The sequence below is a fragment of the Camelina sativa genome, chromosome 16, assembly GCF_030686135.1.
Source record: "Camelina sativa cultivar CO46 ecotype springtype chromosome 16, ASM3068613v1".
In the NCBI taxonomy this organism is placed as follows: domain Eukaryota; kingdom Viridiplantae; phylum Streptophyta; class Magnoliopsida; order Brassicales; family Brassicaceae; genus Camelina; species Camelina sativa.
This window is the reverse complement of record NC_141895.1, coordinates 7,768,519-7,789,673: the sequence shown is the minus strand read 5'-3', so window position 1 is coordinate 7,789,673 and position 21,155 is coordinate 7,768,519. Positions and strand designations below refer to the sequence as shown.

Here is a 21,155-nt window from a genome sequence, read left to right as displayed (position 1 = left end):
CGGACCCCATTCCTCCGGACCAAACGGCTGACTCGAACCCCTCACTGTGTCCAGCGAAAAGTGCGTTGATCTAGTCCTCTCAGATCCTTGACGAGACATCTGCAACCACGATCAACAAAGGGTTTACTTAATCCCTCTAATCCCCCTAGTGATGAACGACCCGGATTAACCTAAGTGTCTATTGCGACCATTTTGACTCGATAAATCGGAAAACGCGAGTAGTGTACAACATCATAACCATGCTCTGATACCACCGTTGTAACGCCCCCGAACCGCCGTATGGCCGGGCGGACCACAGACAGCACCGGGACGCTACTATGGGAACATCCACCAACGGTCCGGCCGAGTACAAGAACACATCAAGACCCTTTGGCCAGTCCATCAGTGAGGTTCCCGACCACGCGGCCTATCCTTACGGCTTTGCAACCTTACAAACATGCCGTGTGTTGAGCCGACTCGGACAAAGTCTATATCAGCACGCTCGCCCGTTTAACATAAAACCGAATACTTTGATTTCATGAAGGAGTTCTTTATAACCGATTTAAACAAAAAGGTCATAAAGTTTTAAAACGCGGCCCATAGCCGAAGTTTGTTACAAAAGGAAAACATACTTGTATTTTACAATAGACACAAATACAAATATACTTTGGCCTTCCTATCGTTCACCACGCCCTCTAGTTCCCTCTAGGGTTACCTGCAGCACAAATATTTATTGTAAGTAATCTTAGATTACTTAGTGAGCTCAGGGTGCCTGCAGAGAGTTAGTCCCCAACTCTAAACCCCAAAACAACAACATGCACACAAGCATTCAACATTCACAACAACCACAACAATCAGAGATAACATGCAGAAGATAATGAGCTAAACAAAATAGCTACCATGCGAGTCTCACTAACATGCATAGACGTGCAATATTTAATAATATGCAACGACATGCAATACAACCACAACCACACAAAACTTGAATTAAAACATGCAAGCTTTAAACAAGTTTAATTTTTAGGGCCCGGTATGCTTCTTCTCCTCCATTCCTCTCGGAACAACCGCGTTACAGCCACAAAGGCATGCAACCAGATTTCCTTTCAAATTACACCGTCGTGTAATAGCTTCGGCCAGGGTAGCGAACCCAGTAACCTCCGAGCTCTTCGTACTCAACCCTACAACACACGAACATGAGTTACATGTCGCTGTTGCATGTGATAGGGTAGGAAGGACAGCCATACCCAATCTTACATGCTTAGCCGGTATTTCACGCGAACATGCATTAAGATTTCACCAATTCTTGATACTTGAAAAATCACAGGCATGAGTCTTAAACTCATGACTTCACAAGTATCACCACATGTTACCACCCCTTGTTACTAGAACATTTCGGACTAGTAACGGGTGTAACCTCACACGCATGCAATTAAAACAAGAAAATCACAAAGAAATTTCAAGTAATAATGCACTAAAAATAACCAAGCAATCCGCGTACTAGATGGAGGTTTTCATCCCTCATCTAAACCGGTTAATGCATATGCCTGAACTCACAGTAAAACCGGCGATGATCGGCTTTGGTTGATGAGCTCCTCCCGCGGCACACTCGGAACTTACACTTGAATGAAAACGATTGTCCTTATCGTTTCAACACTTGGTCGATAGTCTTGTCTTGCACTCACTTCTCCTCTATCCAACAACTCGCCACTTCTTCTTCTTTCTCTCAAGAAAATTCTCTCTCAATTTTTCACCTTACCCCTTTGTTTCTTTTGCGAAAATGAGAGAGATGGGAGCTTATTTATAGAGAGTGTGGGCGGTGGAGATAGCCAATGCATGTCGCATGCTCTCTCTTCATTAGTGGCTATTAGTGCATGCTTAGACACTTGGAGAATTTCGAGCAACACCTTGAATTCCACTAACTTCTCTTGAATTCTTTATTCTCCCACTAAGCTCCACTAACTCCATTGAATTATTTAATCTTCCCACTAACTCCTCCAAGATTAAAATAATTCTCCACTTAAGCTCTATTGAATTAAAATAATTCTCCACTTAAGCTCCATTATCTCCTTTTGATTAAAATATTCTTAGTGGAGATTCCACTTTGATTATTTTAATCACTCCACTTAGAAAATTCTCCAACACTTAGAGAATTTTTCCTCCACTTCTTAAACCATGTCTGATGGCTAGATCGTTTGTTGGTCGTCCGCTGCGTCCGTCGGTACACGTACGTCCGGTACGGTACACGGTACATGGTACATGGTATATGGTACCATCGACCATTTCTTGGTCCGTCCAGAATTTCTCGGACATTCCTTCTGTAATTCCATTGTCCTCCTCCTTTACTTCCCATTCGTGCCCTTCGCACGTCCTTGGCCCCTGGGATTTTGTTCTGAAATTTTACCTCTTGACGAGGGTCATTACATTGTGATGGTCCCCGAAGATCACAATGTACTCGATCAAGGGGGCATAAAACTCTAGAATCCGAAGAAAAAAACTGAAGCCTACTGTTCTTCCCCATCTGGCAAGGCTCACAAATGGAGGTGTTGCTGCACTTATTCAAAATGATCTCCTTGCTGTTCTTTAGTTGTTGGAGAACTTGAGAATTTGAATGCCCAAGTCTATGATGCCATATATTTTCAGAGGCTGTGCACTGACGGTTAGAAAACAGAGCTACAAATTCTTGATTCCCCAACACATATAACCCACTACTTCGAGGACCCTTTGCTACCACCTTCTAAGTGGTTATATCAACAACAGACACCTTTTTAGAATCAAACCAAACTCCACATGGTAGATCATCACAATTTAGACACATATATAAGAGACTTTTGCATATTTGGACAGACAAGTTGATATGATCATGAGACCATCCAAGACGACCCTTGAGTCTTGCTCAACACGAACGAAGTCAAAGATCAACTCTTCCTACCAAACTGCTATTTGGGATGCATTTTTACCTCATCTAGAGCATATCTCGAAGTTGAATCAGTCCAATCAGAGTTTAGGTGAAGGAGTTGTTTATTTTACAAATCAGGCGAACTCATGGCTACGCGACTTAGACCTACGAGCTATCAAAGGAGGATTCCGACCAAGCCAGAAGTACTCAAGCTATGAACAAAACTGTTCTGAAATCTTGATCCATCCTAGAACCACTGAGAATTGGAAGCACGTTAAAATCAGTTCATACTTGAAAGATATGGATATTTCAAGTCAGTGGATCTGTCCTAGTTCCATTTTCGCGTCTGAGCCAAAGATCGTGTTACACAGACCAACTCAGAATCAATTTGGACACGAAATCAACTGGAGAATCTCAATGGATCTCTTATGTTTCCAACAAGCTCAAGAACACAAGATTTGGCCAACAAACCACAGAGTTACGTCCCATTTGCCAAAGGAGGTGGATCTATTTCTTAACTTGATGAGTTTCAGGTCCAGTTGGTTTAAGAGCTTCCAGAATTATGTTTGGCAACCAGGAGTTGTTTTCTACTAAGCCCAAGATGAAGAAATGATACAGCCCATGCTGTTTCTCATCAGCAAATTGGACCAAGGAGTCAAAGAGAGATAAAAAGATCAAGGAGGTACTTAATGGGCTAATACAAGAACTTATGGCAAAAGAGAGCATGAGAAATTATTTTGGGGATGATACCTATCAAGTCCAGCCCAGTTTGAGCCTAATTCAAGTCCAAGAAAGCCCAAAATAATCACTTTATTTTGTGGTCAAAGAGAAGTGACGAAAATTGGAGTTCAACTCACCTTGGGAAGGAAACCTTGGGAAGACAAAATTCAAGAGTTGAATCTTCATTCAACTATCTATCTTTATTGTTTTTAGTTTCAAGAATAATACTTGGCTTTGTTACCAAGTTTTCTTATCTTATATAAACTCATGTAAGAGTAAAGAAATAATCAACAATCCAACTTTTTATCAAAACCTTTTCTTTTTGAGAGTGATTCTCTTCTGTTCTTTGTGAACAAAACCGATTGCTTGGTGTGATTCCAACAATCAAAACCGACTACTTGGTGTGATTCCGATAGTCAAAACCCCGATCTCTTTGGTGCGAGGCTGAGAGATCTGATCTTTTTGGTGCGAGGCTGAAAGATCAAACCGGTATATCAAGAGTCTTTCCGCAACTCTTGTGCGACCATTCATTCCACCATCCTTATTCTTGAGGCTTCGTCGTCTTTAGAATCAAGGTGTCTCTATCAACCAACTCGAAGGTGCCGAATCCTTGGGAGGATCATATCACAAGTACTTCATTTAACGAGAGTTTACCTGCAGTAGAAGCAATGGTAGTAGAGCCAACATGAGTTATAGGCAGAAATGTCCCATCTCGAACTTGAACTGTGTCATTCCCATGGTATTTCGTTGCTGACTGCAGGTTTGTAGCAGAGGAAGTGACATGAGCCATCGCACCCCAGTCATTCCCATCGGAGACTTGGAGAGAGGAGAACACTTGAGCAACATCATGACGTTGATATTTTTCATCAAATCTGTTCCAACAATCAGACGTAATATGGCCAGTACGTCCACAAATTTGACAGATAGGGCGCTCTCCAGAAGCTCGAGGATTGAATTGGTGTTGAGAGAAACCTCTACCCCTTGAAGAGTAACCTCCACGTCCCCTGTTCTGCCGTGAAAACCGTCTTCTACCACGATATCCGCCACGAGATTGATTTCCATAACCAGTTTGTTGAGCTTGAAAGGCGAGATTAGGCGTAACAGACTCAGGAACATCATAGGACCGAAGCTTGGTGTCAAAGTTTTCAACTTCAGACACAACATCACCAAAGCTCGGAGGTGAGGCCTTGCTTAGAGAACTTTGAACAACAGTCGTGATGGGATCATAGTCACGACCCAAGCCATTCAAAAAGCCAAAGATCTTTAAGGACTCATCAATAGGATTCCCAATGGAACTTAAAGCATCACAAATGACAATAAACTCTCTACAGTAAGCCGCAAAAATCATGTCTTTTTTCTTTAGAACCCACAAGCTACGGCGAAGAGTAAACTCTCTAGCTATGCTACTCTTATTGAAGTTTTCTGCTAAAGACATCCATAAATCTCTAGAGGTTGAGAGATTGTGAACATACCCGAGGACTTCTTCGGACAGAGTGCCAAATAGCCAAGAACGGACAAGTTGGTCTGTGCAGAACTAAGCTTCAAAGCGAGGGTTGGGAGCTTACGTGGTTGTGCCACCGGTGCGAGTGGAAATGAATCGTGGTGGTCCTGTTACGGCGCCGAAAGCCGATGAGTTTCTGGCAAGATAACAGAGATTCAAACTGTGTCTTCCAAAGAAGCTTGATTGTGACAGTGCTTGAGACATGGATATTGTTTGGGAAAGGATAGGAATCGGCCATTGAAACACCTGTTAAGGTTAGAATGGCTCTGATACCATGAAGATAAATTGAGAAACTTTGAGAAAACTTGATTCTTTATTATAAACTTAGGTTATCTTATACATTGGCAATACAATGTCTTATATAGAAGCAAAAGGAACAATCTAGAATAGGATGAGTCATTGCTGATAGTTATGCAGAATAGTCATCATCCTTATCTTATAAGATACCAAATTTGTTATGGAGCAAAGGAGGTGTTGCACGTATAATCAACCTAGTCTTTACTTGAGAGTGTTGACTAAGCTTTAATGGGTTTCCTTTTACTTATAGTACTATTGTTAAAAAAATATTAGCTTGTTGACAAAAAAATATAAATAAAATTATGAAATTAATGAAGTACAAGTTTATAAGTTATCTGTGTCAAAGAAGAAGAGGAATAAAATTAAAAATAAAGAGAATGACAAATTTCGAAGAAACTGATGATAAATAATTTGTGTTTAATATAAAAACAGAAAATAATATAAGAAAAAGATAAAAACAAAACCATGTTCCAACAAACGTAGCGGACGACTCCTTTAAGGAGTCTTTTTTTTATGACTGGCTTTTGGTTTTATCATTTTAAAATTGCTTTTGTAAAGCTTGCCATTAGACAATATCCGTGAAATTAAGGTTTTCTATCAAGAGAAACTTAAATTTTTGGTAGATTGAAAATAGTTGTCGTTTTCAGAAAATCCAACACAATTTGACTATATGAAATATTCCCAACTACAGCATAAATGTTATAATTTGGTTCGGATTAGTTGGATCACGATGACTCCAAAAGTACCAAAGTATTTATTTGTTTTACGAGCCTTCCGAGTAGGTCTTGTAACATAATTTTATTTAATAAGATAATTACGATGACTCCAAAACACTGATGCAGAGACTTAGTTACTTTTGTAGGTCTGAAGAGTTAAAAACTCATAGGATCTCACTTCTTTCTAAACATCGGTGAGAGGAGAAGTCTTGACAGTTGCCACTTGACACCATCAAGATCTAAAAGGTTAGTGTCACTTTTTTATTTTTAATTATTAGCAAATTTAGATTTATTTGTTTACGGTGAATAGTATCTCTAATTTTTTTTCTCTCAAGCTCTTGATCAGTATTGACTATATATAAAATTTTCGATCCGTATCATGGATCGTTGCTACTTTAATTTTTGTCTCTCGGCTATATAATTCTACAATAAAAAAAAAACTGTTGACGACAATATAGATTTAATCGAATGAATATATATATTTTTTTCTTTTAACAGTTTACTATAAATTTTATATTGTATAATGTGAACTCCATCACTTAAAAACTTTTTTAAACATATGTAATGCCTGAGTAAACAATATACCCAAGATTTAATCAAATATGAAAGTCCAATATCTCATTCTTCCTAATAGGCTTAACTTCTCTAGATGCTCCAAAGTACTCTAAAATCTACAGATAAGTTCAAGACATACCTAAACCTGCAAAAAACTCAAAAAAACTCTAAAAATATAAAAAAAACTCTATAAATAAAACTTATATCATGGTTAAAAACACCTTAAATCATGATATATCAATTATGCATATAACTTCCTTTATCCAAAAAACCTTAATATTATGTAATCTTTCTTCTCCTTTTAAAATGATCGAGAAGGACACATAATTCTTTATTTAGATGATAGTAAGTAGAAGTCATGTACAATCTAGGATTGACAATCTTAATGTTTCAGTCGAATCTGACGTGGTTATTATCTGCCAATATCAAATTAATAATCTCCTTGGACTGAGTGTATTAATAAGGCTCATAGGATAAAATATGGGAACCTCTACGTTTTAATCTACGTTTATCTCTAAGAGCTAGGTTTCCCATTATAGCAGCAAATATGCTTCAAAAATCATATTTACATGACATCACACCTACATCACTAAGTTCTAATCTAGTGGATATTTTGATTCAGTTTGATTGTTTTAAAAAAAATGTGTAATCTTCAATGTAATAATTCTTTTGGATTCTGGTTTGGCCAGAAAAATAGATATGACCTCCTTATAAGACAGTGACGTGCAGGGCAAGAATTTTGTAGCAACGGTGGAATAATAATAAATATTAAAGTGACAAACTTTTTATTTATTAGAAGTCATGTACAATCTAGGATTGACAAACTTCTATGACACATACACAAACTGGAATTAACTTATATTCAAATACATACAAATGATTGAAAACAGGAAAATAACACTCAACTACAGTTGAAGAGCCCTTGGTGCAGAAAGTCGAACATGCATTTGCGCATTGTGTTACGGCACCATTCACAATTTCACTCGCATCTACTCACCGAAACAATAATAGAATGGGTTAGCATTCTCTTGTCTACCATTCCAAGATAAATAATAATATTATAATTTATGAGCTTGGATGTTTCGTTTTACCAGAGCTTTGGAGTGTCTCTATGGCAGCGCACACAGAAGATGTACATCCCAACTTACAGTATTCATTGACAGCATCACCTTGAGTAAAATATTAAAAAAAAATTAAACATTGATGAAACATGGTAACAATTAACATAATTGATACAAAAATATTTACCTGAGCTTTGGAGAGTGTCATGTGTATATCCGTTAGGACATTTGCCGTTAACGATTTTGCATCCACTGAGAGATGCACACATTGGTCGGGAGCCTCCCCCCAAACGGCAAACGTTATAGATATTTCTAGCAGTCGTAGACGGGCAGCAACTCTTTGCCTCCACTTGAATTTGTGCCATGAACAAACTATTTAGCTGTGTAATATTTCGTTGTTACTTGAATGACATGAATTACTGTGTAGATATTTACTATTTCAAAAGATCATGTGAATCCTTCCTATTTTCTCAGTGATTGTGAATTACTTCTTTTGCATCTAATAGTTAAATTTTAACCATACTCTTTACCAGTTACGTTTTCGTACTTAGTTGGATGACATGAATTTTGTGTGAATTCATCCTAAGGATCAAGGTGAGTAAATGAATGGTTTTAAAACGTACATTGTAAGAACCAGAATCTCGGATAAGATTTTGGCTTTGGCTTTATTCATTGGAAGGGACAAAAGGTTGGTTACAAAACGTGTTATACGTTTCCAATTCTCTTGTGGTTTAGCTTTCATATAAATTTTGAATGCTTTGTGAGGACCAATTAAATTGATTATTTTGAATGTTTTGAAGGCGAATTGTCTCGCTCGTCTAGAACATTAATCTCTGAAGTTACCTTTAATTGTAAACTCTGTTAATCTGGTTTGGATTACCAATATTGAAGTTTTATTTTAATTAATGTTCTGTAGACAAAGAAATAATTAATAGTTTATCACATATTTTTCTTAAACTAAACTATAAACTAAAAAAAAAAATTGCCAGCTAATTAAGTAAACATCAAATATAGTAACACATGCAAAAAATATCAATATTTTTTGAACTACACAGACAATAATTGTCATCATATAAGGACATTCATAAACAAATATAAGATAAATATATGTACAACACGATAACCATCCAACTTCAGTGTTTTGTTTGTCGGAATCCAGTATTAACTGGGGTTGACCAATATTGAGCGGCGTTGATATATTTTTGCAAATTAAAAGATCAATATATATTTAACTTTTTATTTAATTATAAAATTTATGTGATTATGTCATTAGAATATATCTAAGTCATTGCCAACTATATATATATATTTGTTTTAACAAAGAAAAGAAAAGAAGAAAATAATAAAAATTCTATTTATTTACATAAAAAGCATATATCATTCTGTAGTAAAAATTTATTCAATAATTTTCTAGTTAAATTATAACTTTTTTTGGTTGTTTATATATATTTTTTAAAAAAGATAACGTTAGGATTTCAGTAAAACAAAACACAAGAATTGGATGGTTATTGTATTATACACATAATTCATGGTTTTGTTTATGGATGTCCTTAATTGATTTATGGGCATTTTTAATTGTTTTCAATACTATGATTTATGACATCAAGAGTAAAAATAAAATAAACCTTTTGATGATAACTATAGCTTGATTTTAAATTTAAAGTTTATAGTATCTCACAATTTAATAATTTGATCGAGAAAGTAAGTGAAGAAATGTCAAATAGTATTCAATTAAGCGAAGAGAGAGACAGAGTAGTGATAGAGATTCATGGCGACTTGTGGAGTGAGGAGGATGAAGCTGGGAAGCCAAGGCCTCGAGGTTTCAGCACATGGCCTTGGTTGTATGGGCCTCTCTGCTTTCTACGATGCTCCGAAGCTGGAAACAGAAGCCATCGCTCTCATCCACCATGCTATTCACTCGGGCGTCACTTTCCTTGACACCTCTGACATTTACGGTCCTGAGACCAACGAGGTTCTCCTTAGCAAGGTTCAATCTTCGATTTGAGGTTTTGTTTGTCTTTTTGATTTGTTGAAATGTGTTGTAAATCGATGTCTTCGATTTGTCCCAAGACTCGATCCACGGATCTTAAAGCAACATAAACATAAACGAGTACACCATGATTTACGAGTTCCCTCTAGTTCCCTCTAGTTGCAATCCAATACCAATATCCAATAATAATTCATAACAAATAACCAATAACCCAAACAACATGAATCAAAGAACCAGAAACCTAAACTACGTTCCACTACAAGAAAACATGCATTTAGCGACTCCAATATTGGTCGCTAAACAGTCGCAAAAACCTACTTTGCGACTACTAAACGACTATTTGAGATGGTCGCAAAAAAATGGTCGCAAATTTGTGATCTCAAAATGGTCACAAAATTACGACTGGATTACGACACCGTTATATAGTCGCCAATAAGCGACGCTTTACATACTCTTTATATTAGGAACCTTCGGTCGTAAACATAGTTATAAGTCAGTCGCAAATTAGTGATTAAATTGTGTGACCATTTTAAGACTCTGTATCTGTCATCGCAAAGTAGTCCTCGTATATTAGTAACCATTTTGCCACTTACCTGATAGTTTCACAGAAATAAATTTGGTCGCAATTTGGTGACATTTAGCATATAATAAACTGTTTATCTCTCAAATTTGGAAAGAATCACAATTAATTAAAATTCAAAACCAATGATTAAGAAAGATATCATAATCATTCAACAAACAAAAAGACTAGCATCATTGTATCATAAGCATTCATTATCCAAAAAGATCATCCTAAAGCAAATTAAAATTTATGTTTATTTAGAAAAGACAATGTTTAGAACTTGAGTATATGGAGAAAGGGGATGTGGTGGCTGGTGTTGTGTCTAAGGCGGTGGCTGGTGAGTACCTGACCCGGTGGCTGGTGGTATGATGTCCTCAGGTGTGGAGTCTTCAGGTCCGGTTGGTCGCAAGGAAGCAATAAAAGTCTCAAATCCTGGATCTTTCTCTTTCATATAGATGAGAAGCTTGGTGGTCTTCATTTAAGATTCTTGATGCTCCTTATCACGTCGGGCATTCTCAGCATCTAGATGAGCTATCTTGTTGCAAAGTTGTTCTTGAAGCTCGAGAAGTGTTGGTGTTGATGGAGAAGATTCTGTGTAGCTTTCTTTCCTTTTCCCTTTTCTAAGTGTCTCAACCAGAGGTCCAAGACCAAAAAGGTTTCCCTTCTCATCTGTTTGAGTACACTAAAACAAAGAATAACAAAAGAATTTCGTTAGTCAAGGCTAGAAAAAAGTATTAATAAAGTAACCATGCGGATTATGAAAACAAAAATATGACGGATCGTTTGTTGATCAAAAAGCTAAACAAGTACTTGAAGCTTATGAGAAAACCTTAGAGGAGAAACTGTGTGAAGTGGACGATGATAGTCCAAAAAATTCAGGGAATTCTTCTGAACGTTCAAGTCATTGTAATCTCAGCATTGAGGAAAAGAATGAAATCTTTCTTAAGGAATTCAGGGAATTCTTCTGAATGTTCAAGTCATTGTAATCTCAGCATTGCTTTCTTAATGATCACACATCTCACCCCATCGTTCTGCACTGGTAATCCAAATAGGTTGTTTACCACTGCTTTTAGCTTGACTAACAATGCCTTTCAATCGTTTCTTGGCTATCTTTAAGAACCCCTCTCTAACAAGCTCAATAATCCCAGTATCCCAATAGAACTTCCGCTACATATTACAATTGAGTTAAGTTAGTGATGATACTAAAAGTCAGTTATGAGAGATAATAAAGCTTTGAAAGCTATAAGACATTACCGTAAATATCCTGAAATATCTCTCTTGAATGGGTTTAGGAGTAACCCTCCAGCTGTAGTAAGGACCATCGAATTTCCTTCTAAATATTCCAGCAATCACCCGAGAAATTTTTCCTTTGTGTCTGTTAAACCTGTCACAAACCAAACACAATCAGTCTTAACCAATACAAATTAACACAATCAGTCTTAACCAAACAATCAAAACCTAAGCGGATGTAACTTAAAGACAACTAGGCATAAATTCTCTGAACTTAATAACAAAAACAGAGTATTAGTCTCAACCAAACAATCAAACACAACCTCTATCTAAATCAACAAAACAAAGAGAACAATCTCAATCTCAATCTCAAAACAAAACAAACAATCTCAATCTCAATCTCAACTTAATCAACAAAACAAAAAATCTCAAAACAAACAATCTCAATCTCAATCAAACACAACCTCAAACTTAATCAAACAAAGCAGTCTTACACTAAAATTAATCAAACAAAAACAGAGTCTCAACCTAACACTAAGATCAAAGAGAAATTACCATAGAGTGTCAACGTCGGGGATGAGATCGACAGACAGAACTGGGAGATGTTGTCGGCCTGGAAGAGCTAGCATAACATCTAACAAATCTTGGTAGTCTTCTTGAGCTGGATTAGGATTAGGGTTTTCTTCTTCGGCAGGATTGGGAGTAAGGTTTTCTTCTTCGTAATCCTCTTCCATGTTTAGGTCTCGTTGTTCTTGTATGAGTGGAGGAACATAAAGCGGTGGTTGAGAACCAACCTGCAGTGATTGAGAAGCAACCCGCAGTGATTGAGAAGCAACCCGCGGTGGTGGAGAAGCAACCCGCGGTGGTGGAGAAGCAACCCGCGGTGGTGGAGCAGGAGGCAATTGTTGTGTCCTCGGCAGAAACTGGGACGGCATAGTTCTATTTCAATTAGTCACGGACTGAGAGGCTGATGGATTCGAGGAGTGAGACGATGTTCTGACACCACTTCGACCTCCGTGTGAAGTCGCACTATTGGAGGCCCGATAAACTGCGGCAGAACTGTGTTCCCTTGTACTCGCACCGTGGTAAATCCTAACACCTCCAGCGGATCTGCCTCCGTGACCCCTAACACCTCCAGCGGATTTGCCTCCGCGACCCCTACCAGCCATTAGAGAGAGTTGAGAAAGAGGAGAGATTTGAGAGGAGAAGAGGAGAGATTTGATCAATTTGAGAGGACAAGAGGAGAGATTCGAGAGGAGAAAGAAGAGAGATTTGAGAGGACAAGAGGAGAGATTTGAGAGGAGAAAGAAGAGAGATTTGAGAGGTTTTCGACACTTAGTCAAAAAATAGAAAGAGATAAAGAAACCCTAAATGGATTCTTTGCCTAGTAATTAACGAAGAGGAGTCGCAAAGTAGTCGCAAAAGAGACACAGACTAAAAACAAAAGGGAAATATTACGCGTCTAAACCTTGGCAAAAAATAATAAAAACTAGACAACTATCAAATAGAGTTGCACAGTAGTCGCAAAATAAGTTGCACATTAGTCGCAAAGTTAATAGCAAGTTAGTCGCAAATTGCAAGAGTCGCAAAATTAGTAACAAGTCACTCGCAAATTGTTACCGTATTTTGACTCTCCGACTTTAGTCACAATACAAATTTTTGGAATGTATCATTTTTGACCAGTTCTATTGATATCAATAAACAATATGGACTCATGATTGTCTTATAGAGTATATGAAATAGTTTACGACCTTTAAATATTGTTTTCATATCTTTGTTTTGCATTTTTCATAAAATTAGAAACCTTCTTATAAATAACATGTAACTCTTTACAATAATTTAGTTATTATGAAATTTTTGTGTCTAAATACTGAAATGGAAAGCTTTGACAAAGTTTATATGACTGATATTGAGCAATTCAAATTGGAAATGTGTATAGAAACATGTTAACATTTCTCTAATGTGAAATTTCAAATTAAAAAAATCGAGAGTTGCTAAGGAGTCGCAAAACAGTATCTAATTCAGGTGTTAGACGCTAAACAGTCGCAAAATAAGTTGCAAATAAGTCGCACATATGGTAGAACGTTCATCGCAAAAAATAGGAGTTAGCAAGTTATAGATAAATAAACTTGTGACCGGAGTATACGTTGCGAAATCGTTGCTAATTTGTGACTCTTTGTTTTTTATAAAATACTGTCACTGGACAGTCTCAAATTGCGATTGTTTTGCGACTATATTGTTTCCGTCGTAAATGTGCGACTGTGTTGCTTCTTCTGTCACTTTGGTCGGGAAACAGTCGTAAATGAATCGCTATGTGGTCGATATTTTTTGCGACTGAATTAAGAGTCACAAGTGGTAGTCGCTAAACGCAAGTTTTCTTGTAGTGTTCTAATGACTCAACTCTAGCAACCTAGCAAAGGCCAGACAACAACCAAATGAATCACTAGCACATTCTCCTCTTCATTGCCTTGATTCCACGATCACACTTTGTCTTTACCTGCACTACAAACACAAATTGAGATGCATGAGTATTTGATAAACACTTAGTGAGGTAATCCTCCCATCTACTGGGCTATACACACAAACAACTGAGATACCAATTTCAAAAGCAATCAACAAACCAGGGAACAAGTATCGTCTTCACTGGAAGGGAGGTGTCGACCGACACTAGCATTGTTGTCGACTGACACTATCCCACAGTGTGGATCGATGCTGATCTTTGGTGTCAACCGACACCCTCCTGGTGTCAATCGACACTGACTCTGTTGTCGCGATCCGCTTGAAGCCGAGAGTCGAATCTTGCTTCCCATCACCTCCAATCCATCCAAAACTCATCCCCAAAGCCATATGAATCCGTAGGAACCCTATAGCAACCACAACAAGCAAGAAAACACCACAAACAACACCAAACAAGCAAGACAAAGGAAATCTCAGGCTTAGATCAGCCATGGTCATACACTCACCTCTTTGCAGGAAGATTCTGACCAACCACGACGAATCCAACCTTCCTAGCAAGCTTCGAACACCTCCACAGCCCTGGATCTTCACTCCCACAGAAAGATCTCTCAAAAAGAGTCAAGAAATCTCACAAACTTTCCCAAGAACGCTTTCTCCTCTCTTTCTCTCTGTTTTCTCTCTAACAACGGCCAAAAACAAATGAAGGCACGACCTAGGTCGTCCTCCCACTTAAATACCACGGTTCTATGGTTTTCCTTAAACCAAACCAACCCAAATCGACAATAAAATTGAACTGCTCGAACCACCCTTGGTTTCGATCGACACCCATCCCTAAAACGCAGAGTTTTGGTTCGCGGATGTTACAATGTCTCCGCTTAACCGCATATGTATGAAACCGTTGCCCATTAACGGTAAATCCTTTATGTGCTAAAGCAACATTTCTTGGTCCAAATGCCAACCACCTTATCTCCTTATAATGACTATTTGTTGAGTCTGAATGAATCTGCCACAATAAAATCAGAACTTGATCATCAAGCTGAAGTACTAAAATGATAATCATGAATACCAGTTATCAAGATACAACCTAAGCTAACCAGTCACTAAGCAAAACATGATCATGAAGCTAACAATCTGTTCCAAGAAAACCAATCATCAAGCTACAAGAAAAGCTAACCAGTCATCAAGCAAAACATTACCATGAAGCTAACAAGCTAATCAGTCAACTTAACAAGCTGTATAAAAAATAATTAAGAAGACAAGTTGCATCTGGAAACCTTTATTTTAAGCCATTTTGCAAACTGCTCAGTATGGTTTTTCCATAAAAACGTTTCATTTTAGCACATCGAGCATCATTAGCTTGTAATTCTTTCAAATGCATCCTGATTTTAAATTAAACAACAGTTTTGAGAATGAAATTATAATAATAATTAGTAGATGAAACATAAAGGATTACCTCTTACTCGACATAAGAATCCAAAGATGCCATGTTCATTAGCACATAGTGATGTGCAGTGTCTCTATCTTTATCTGATAGGGTAACTTCTATACCCTTATGCAGAGGTCGACCTTCAACCATGCTTCTATCAGCCTCAATATCTTCATTACGATTAACTGTTTCTTGAACTAATACTGAATCTTTAAGGAACTCTAAACAAAATACAACGCATTCTCCAGCTAAATACCTCTCAGCTATACATGCTTCTGGCCTTGCATGATTCTTAACAAAAGCCTTAAGTGTTTTTATGTACCTATAACTCAGTCAAGAAATGAATATTATGAAACATATATTTTTGTGAGTTTGGAATACTTATGAATGTATGAATGATGCAATCAGACAACAGACACAAGCTAAAACCAAAGATATATGATCAGGTGGAATGCAAGAGGTTTCAATTACTCTTATGCAGTTGCAGTATAAGAGATGTCAGTCCAGAATGAGTATGATGCAAGCAGTCAAGATGTAAACACTTATCTAATTTAAGCCAAATATGAAAATGGTTTTGGTGTAACAGTTTGACGACAGAAATGTAAAACTACTAAGATGACGATTTAAATACAAGATATTAACTGAAGCTAAGATATGCAATGAAACAGGAATGAAACTAGAAAGATGCAGGACATAAAGAAAGAACTGAGAAACGGACTAGAGCAGGCACTCGATCGTATGCTGGATCGAGTACTAGGTCAAGTGGGAAGCTACGAAAAACAGAAACAAAACTTAACAATTAAACAGAGCAGGTTGAAAGTAAATCAAACAGAAAGCGAATAACAGTAATCAAATAGAGAAATCAATAAACACAGAAGGTCCTAGGGATGGATTCATGGGCTGGAATTGAGCTATACTAATCTAGACTGACCAACAAACCTCAATCAACAGTGAGCTATCTCTAGACAATGATCTTCCAATACTTGTGAATCCATTCTCATGACAATAACAATCAAGCTTAAATACTCCTAGATCTGGTTCTCACTAGCTATTGCATATAAAAGCAGGCATAAAGATCCAGATCATCACATGTCAAAAACCTTCATACACAACCAATCTCTTGGGATAGGAACAATAATCTCTAGCATTAGTATTATCCAGAAGCTTAAACATTGGTATGAGGCTAAGCAACCTAGGATCTGTTCTTACCCTCTCAGATATAAGAACATCATAGAGCATGCCTACTCTAGAAGAGATATTTAAACAATCAAGCTTGATCAGTCTAAACTACCATAACTCTCATCCAACCTAATCCATCCCTAAGATCCTAACACACTACTCAGATGAACAACACATGATGAAACTTGCATGATTAGAAAGATAAGATGAAGATCTACAACTTTGTTCAAAGAAATAAACTTAGATTCTCAATACCCAAAAAGTTACAGAAGCGACAAGGTATGGAAATCTAAAAAAAAAGCATAAAAGTGTTGATGATGTAAACTTAAAAGCTAAAATCCCAAAAGGGTAAAAACTAGGTTTTCTGATATTTTTCCTCTGTAAAGTGGCTTGTCAGCGGCCATAGAGTACAAAGGGTATATATAGAAAAGTAGGGAAGACCTAAAATGGCTACAGGACAAACTAGAGAGGCGACTCGGTTGACTCGACCAGGTATCGGTCGAGTGCATGGTCGAGTCAGGTCTTCTTTTTCTCCTTTCAGTCGGTCGAGTCCCTCTCAGCACATGATCGAGTGTCTGGTCGAGTGTGGTGGTCGAGTGAACTTCCGGACCTTGATTCTCTTCTGCTCTAGCTCCTTTGTCTGCTTCTCTTGATGGCTTCACTCTCCCTCAGCACTTATCCATGATCCATTGGGTCCTAAATCACCTGTTTATGCAAGAAACAATGCAAATGCAATGCAAATCTACTCTAATGCATAAACAGCCCTAAAACCACTCAATGATGACCTAACAAGCTAGTAAAACATGTAAAATGTGTAAATAAACAAAGGTAAGACAAGGTAAAATATGTGAACATCAACACCCGCAAACTTAGTTTTTGCTTGCCCTCAAGCAAACAAACAAGACATGAGTAGGAAAGTGAGGTTTGAAAGTGGGATCTCAGAACCTTAAACATGCTAATAGACTAGCTAGAATCAATGTCCAAGTTACAAGTACTAGGATGCAAGGTGAGTGAGCTGTACTTAAAGATTTTAGACAAGCCTTTCACAACTTTAACTGATTCAAGCTTTAGACTTCCATATGCATTCAAATTAACCATTTCCTTTAACATTCATTAAAAAAGAACATGAATCAGATTATGCAATGCTTAAACTCATTTGGCTTGGTAATAAGGGTTTAAAGAAAAAAATGGTCTCTCTTTTGAGTGGGGCTTATCAATAACAAGGGTTCTCTCACAAAAAGTGGATTGAGATTTAGAAGAAGGCTAAAGGTAAGATCACTTAGACACATACAAGAACAAAACCTTGTCTACCCAAAGGCACCCAAAGTGTTTGTTCCTAATCATTCTAAACCCATGATGTCCTATTTCTGCCCCTTAACTTCATCTTTTCTCTTTTGCCCTTTTTCTCTTTGTTTTTCTGTCCTAGGAGGGGTTTTTCTTACTTGATTTCTCTTAGTGGAATGGGGTTTCTTTCTTATTTGCTAAGGTTCTTACTCTTACTTGTTTCCCATGTCATAAAGCTTTTCACTAGACTCTTCTTTTCTTTCTTTCTTTTCTTTGACCGTATCCTTACTTAGAACTTTTAATGCTCCCATTCTTTCATTTAGAGTTTGAATTTTCTTTAAAACAATTCCCTCCTAAGGACTTTACCCTTTTCCTTCTCTTTTCTCTCTTTTCTTTTATATTTGAACTCACCAAGTCCCAAACCCAGAATTTAAACCACCTAGTCCTATCTAGTTTGAAAAATGCAAACTAGAACTACACAAGGTTTTCTTCTGGTAAGTTCAAACCTAACACTTTCTACCAAGCTCAATCCCAAAATAAGCCTCACACACACAAGATTTAACAAGGCTTGAAAGAAAGGTTGGTTAAGGGTATGGGAAAACTGATTCAATGATGAAATCAACTACTTGGATCAACAAGAGTGGTGAAAATGGGAAAAGATGATCCAAATATGTATAAAGTATCCATGAGTTTAAAGCAATGCACAAACTGATAATTAAAAGTAAATATTAGGTTCTTATAAATAGGAAATGGTTTCATATCACAACATGCTTCAATTTAGACAGAATGCAATATAGGAATTCTAGACTTGGTTCAATCTTATGTTTCTAACTACTCAACTAGCATCAAAGTACTATTGACTTGGGCATTGATCCTAGTTTAGTGAATTCAAGCAAGTTAACAAGGCTAAACTCATCATAGATCCCTAATGCAAATATGAAACAGTCTTATATGAAACATGCTAAACAAGATCCTAATATGCAATGCAAACTACATGAACACTTTGTTTTTTAAAGATTTTTTGTGAAAATGTTTCAATTTTTTTTGGTTTTTCTATGTCTTATATGAAATGTAAATTCTAATATGATAATGCTAAAAATTTGAACTAAGAAAATAGAAAACAATGTCAAATGTCATCTCAAACCCTCCCCCAAACTTAAATTACACAGTCCCTTGTGTAAGAGAAATTTGAAAGAGGATACAAGACTTAAAATAACACAAAACAAGAAATGCAATGGTATTTACAATGAAATGGTGATTGTGGTACCTTATGGATTGTTGAAGAAGTTGTCTACAGCATCACTTATGCTGTCATAGGTGTAGTTGGGGTCTTGACTCTGACTTGGAAGTGGAGAAACAGGGTACTCGACTATGGCCATCGGTTGCGACTCGATCGAGTGCTGGATTGAGTGCTCGGTCGAGTGCTGCGACGAGCTGGCTGGTCGGGTGGCCTATTGTGGGTAGAATGGCTGACCTTGGTGCTCATAGTATTGTTGCAGAAGGGCTGGGTCCATGAAGTACTTCAGTGGAAAGGGTGGGTAAGCTGGAACATAGGGATAAGGTGGATAACCTGTTGGAGCTGGAAAGCCATAAGGAGTTCTGGGCAGGTGCTCGGTCGAGTATATCGGAGGCACTCAGTTGAGTGGATGCTCGAGTGCACCGGTCGAGTGCCTCGGAAACTGAAGTTCTGTACGGCCTGAACCTCTCTCCCTCTGAATTGGCTCATGCAGTGAAGCTCTGGCTAATATCACCGGGTTTTCAGCTCTGGACAATGCTCTAGTTGAGCTGCTCCACCTCAAAGGTCTTGATGGTGCTGGTGATGAATCTCCACTCTTTAGCTCAGAAATTTCCTTCTTTAAACCCTTTAAGGACTTAGCCATATTACCCATCTTCTTCTTCAATTTATCCACAGTCTTCCCATGCCACTTGTTCCACTTTTGTAAAAGTGTTACCCTTTTGCTTGTCTCTCTAACCCCTCTACTATCTCTTTGGCTTGGTTCATACTCTTCAAAATAAAATTGTTCTTCCCCATCAACCATCTCCACATCTCTAGCTTGATCCTCTCTGACTTGGGCTGTACCATCAAACAAGAATTCAGCAGCTGGCCAAAAGTCAATGTTCAGCCCTTCTCTTATGGTGGTGAGTGCTTGATTAGGTAGAACAAGTTGAGTCTTCCCCATTGTTAGATGCTCAAAGTTGAAGAGGTGCTTCCCATGGTGCAACTCCTTTGCTAGAATGAGGGTGGAAGTGAGATATTGGGTGTCTATCCATCTTGGTTTGGCTTTCTCTCCTTGAAGTGGTACATTTGCAGCTATAAGGATTGGAGTGATGATGCCTCCAATGGTTAGAACTCCAGTTGAGTTCCTCTTGTGCAGCTTGCTAACCCAGCTTCTATAATAGATGAATTGGTCAATGAGGACCATAGCCAAATTTTTATCCACACTGCTCCCAAGGATAATAGTCCCATCTCTTGCTTGTGTGATGATCCCATAGAGTGCTACATCAATCATCTTAAGCTCTCCCTCATTCAAGTTTCCAGTTTCCTTCCTAGCAAAGAATGTGTATGCCAAAGCATTGTGGAAGTACCTTAAGACTGGACTTCTTATCCTTGAACTCTTGGTCTTGGAAAAAGAATAAAGCTTGTTGTCCCCAATTGTCTCCCAAACAGCAAAAAGTTCTTCCTTGGGTATGACCATGTCCTCTTCACTTCCAACTTCAAACCCATAGAGTGTGGCTAGCTGCTTGAGTGACAGCTCATACTTCTTGCCCTTGATGGTGAAGTCAATGTAACCAGCTCCCATGTCTTGGTCCATGCTTGTGAAGAGATGAAGCTTGATGGTGGATAGAAATTCACAACTCTCTTCCCTATACCCCTCCAAGCACAAACCCATGAATTTGCTTAGGTTGCATTTCTCAAACAGAAACTCAACATCTTCAGCAATACCCAGCTTCTCCATGGTTTCTTTATGAGTATATCTTGTTCCTTGGAAGCTCATCTTCATGAAAGCTCAATAGAGTTGGCTTGGGGTTTGGGAACCAAATTCTTCTTCCACCTCTTCTTCTTCTTCACTTTCATTCTCTTCTTCTTGTTGTTCTTGAGCTGGCCTTTTCCCTTTTGCCTTGTGTTTTCTTATGTGCTCTTCAAGAGTAACCTCCATCTCCTCATCACTCTCTGTCCACTCTGGATCTTCCTCAACAGGTTGGTTTTTCTTCTTCGAAAAGCCAGTCGACCCCCTACTTGAGCTTGCACTCGGTCGTTTGTCTCCTCGAGTACGCGGTCGAGTGCGTTCACATGTTTCTCT

The 21,155-nt window shown here is 37.9% G+C and overlaps 2 long non-coding RNA genes across 2 annotated transcripts; both read right to left on the bottom strand.

The window, feature by feature from the left end:
- Positions 1 to 7,426: 7,426 nt before the first annotated feature.
- Positions 7,427 to 8,309, bottom strand: LOC104750179 (uncharacterized). Its single transcript, XR_015585374.1, has 3 exons — positions 7,913 to 8,309; positions 7,756 to 7,833; positions 7,427 to 7,653 (listed from the first exon to the last, which is right to left on the bottom strand). It is a non-coding gene; the product is annotated as an uncharacterized LOC104750179 (long non-coding RNA).
- A 1,042-nt stretch (positions 8,310 to 9,351) lies between these two features.
- On the bottom strand, positions 9,352 to 12,953 carry LOC147925267 (uncharacterized). Its single transcript, XR_015585375.1, has 2 exons — positions 10,351 to 12,953; positions 9,352 to 10,093 (listed from the first exon to the last, which is right to left on the bottom strand). It is a non-coding gene; the product is annotated as an uncharacterized LOC147925267 (long non-coding RNA).
- Positions 12,954 to 21,155: the final 8,202 nt, after the last annotated feature.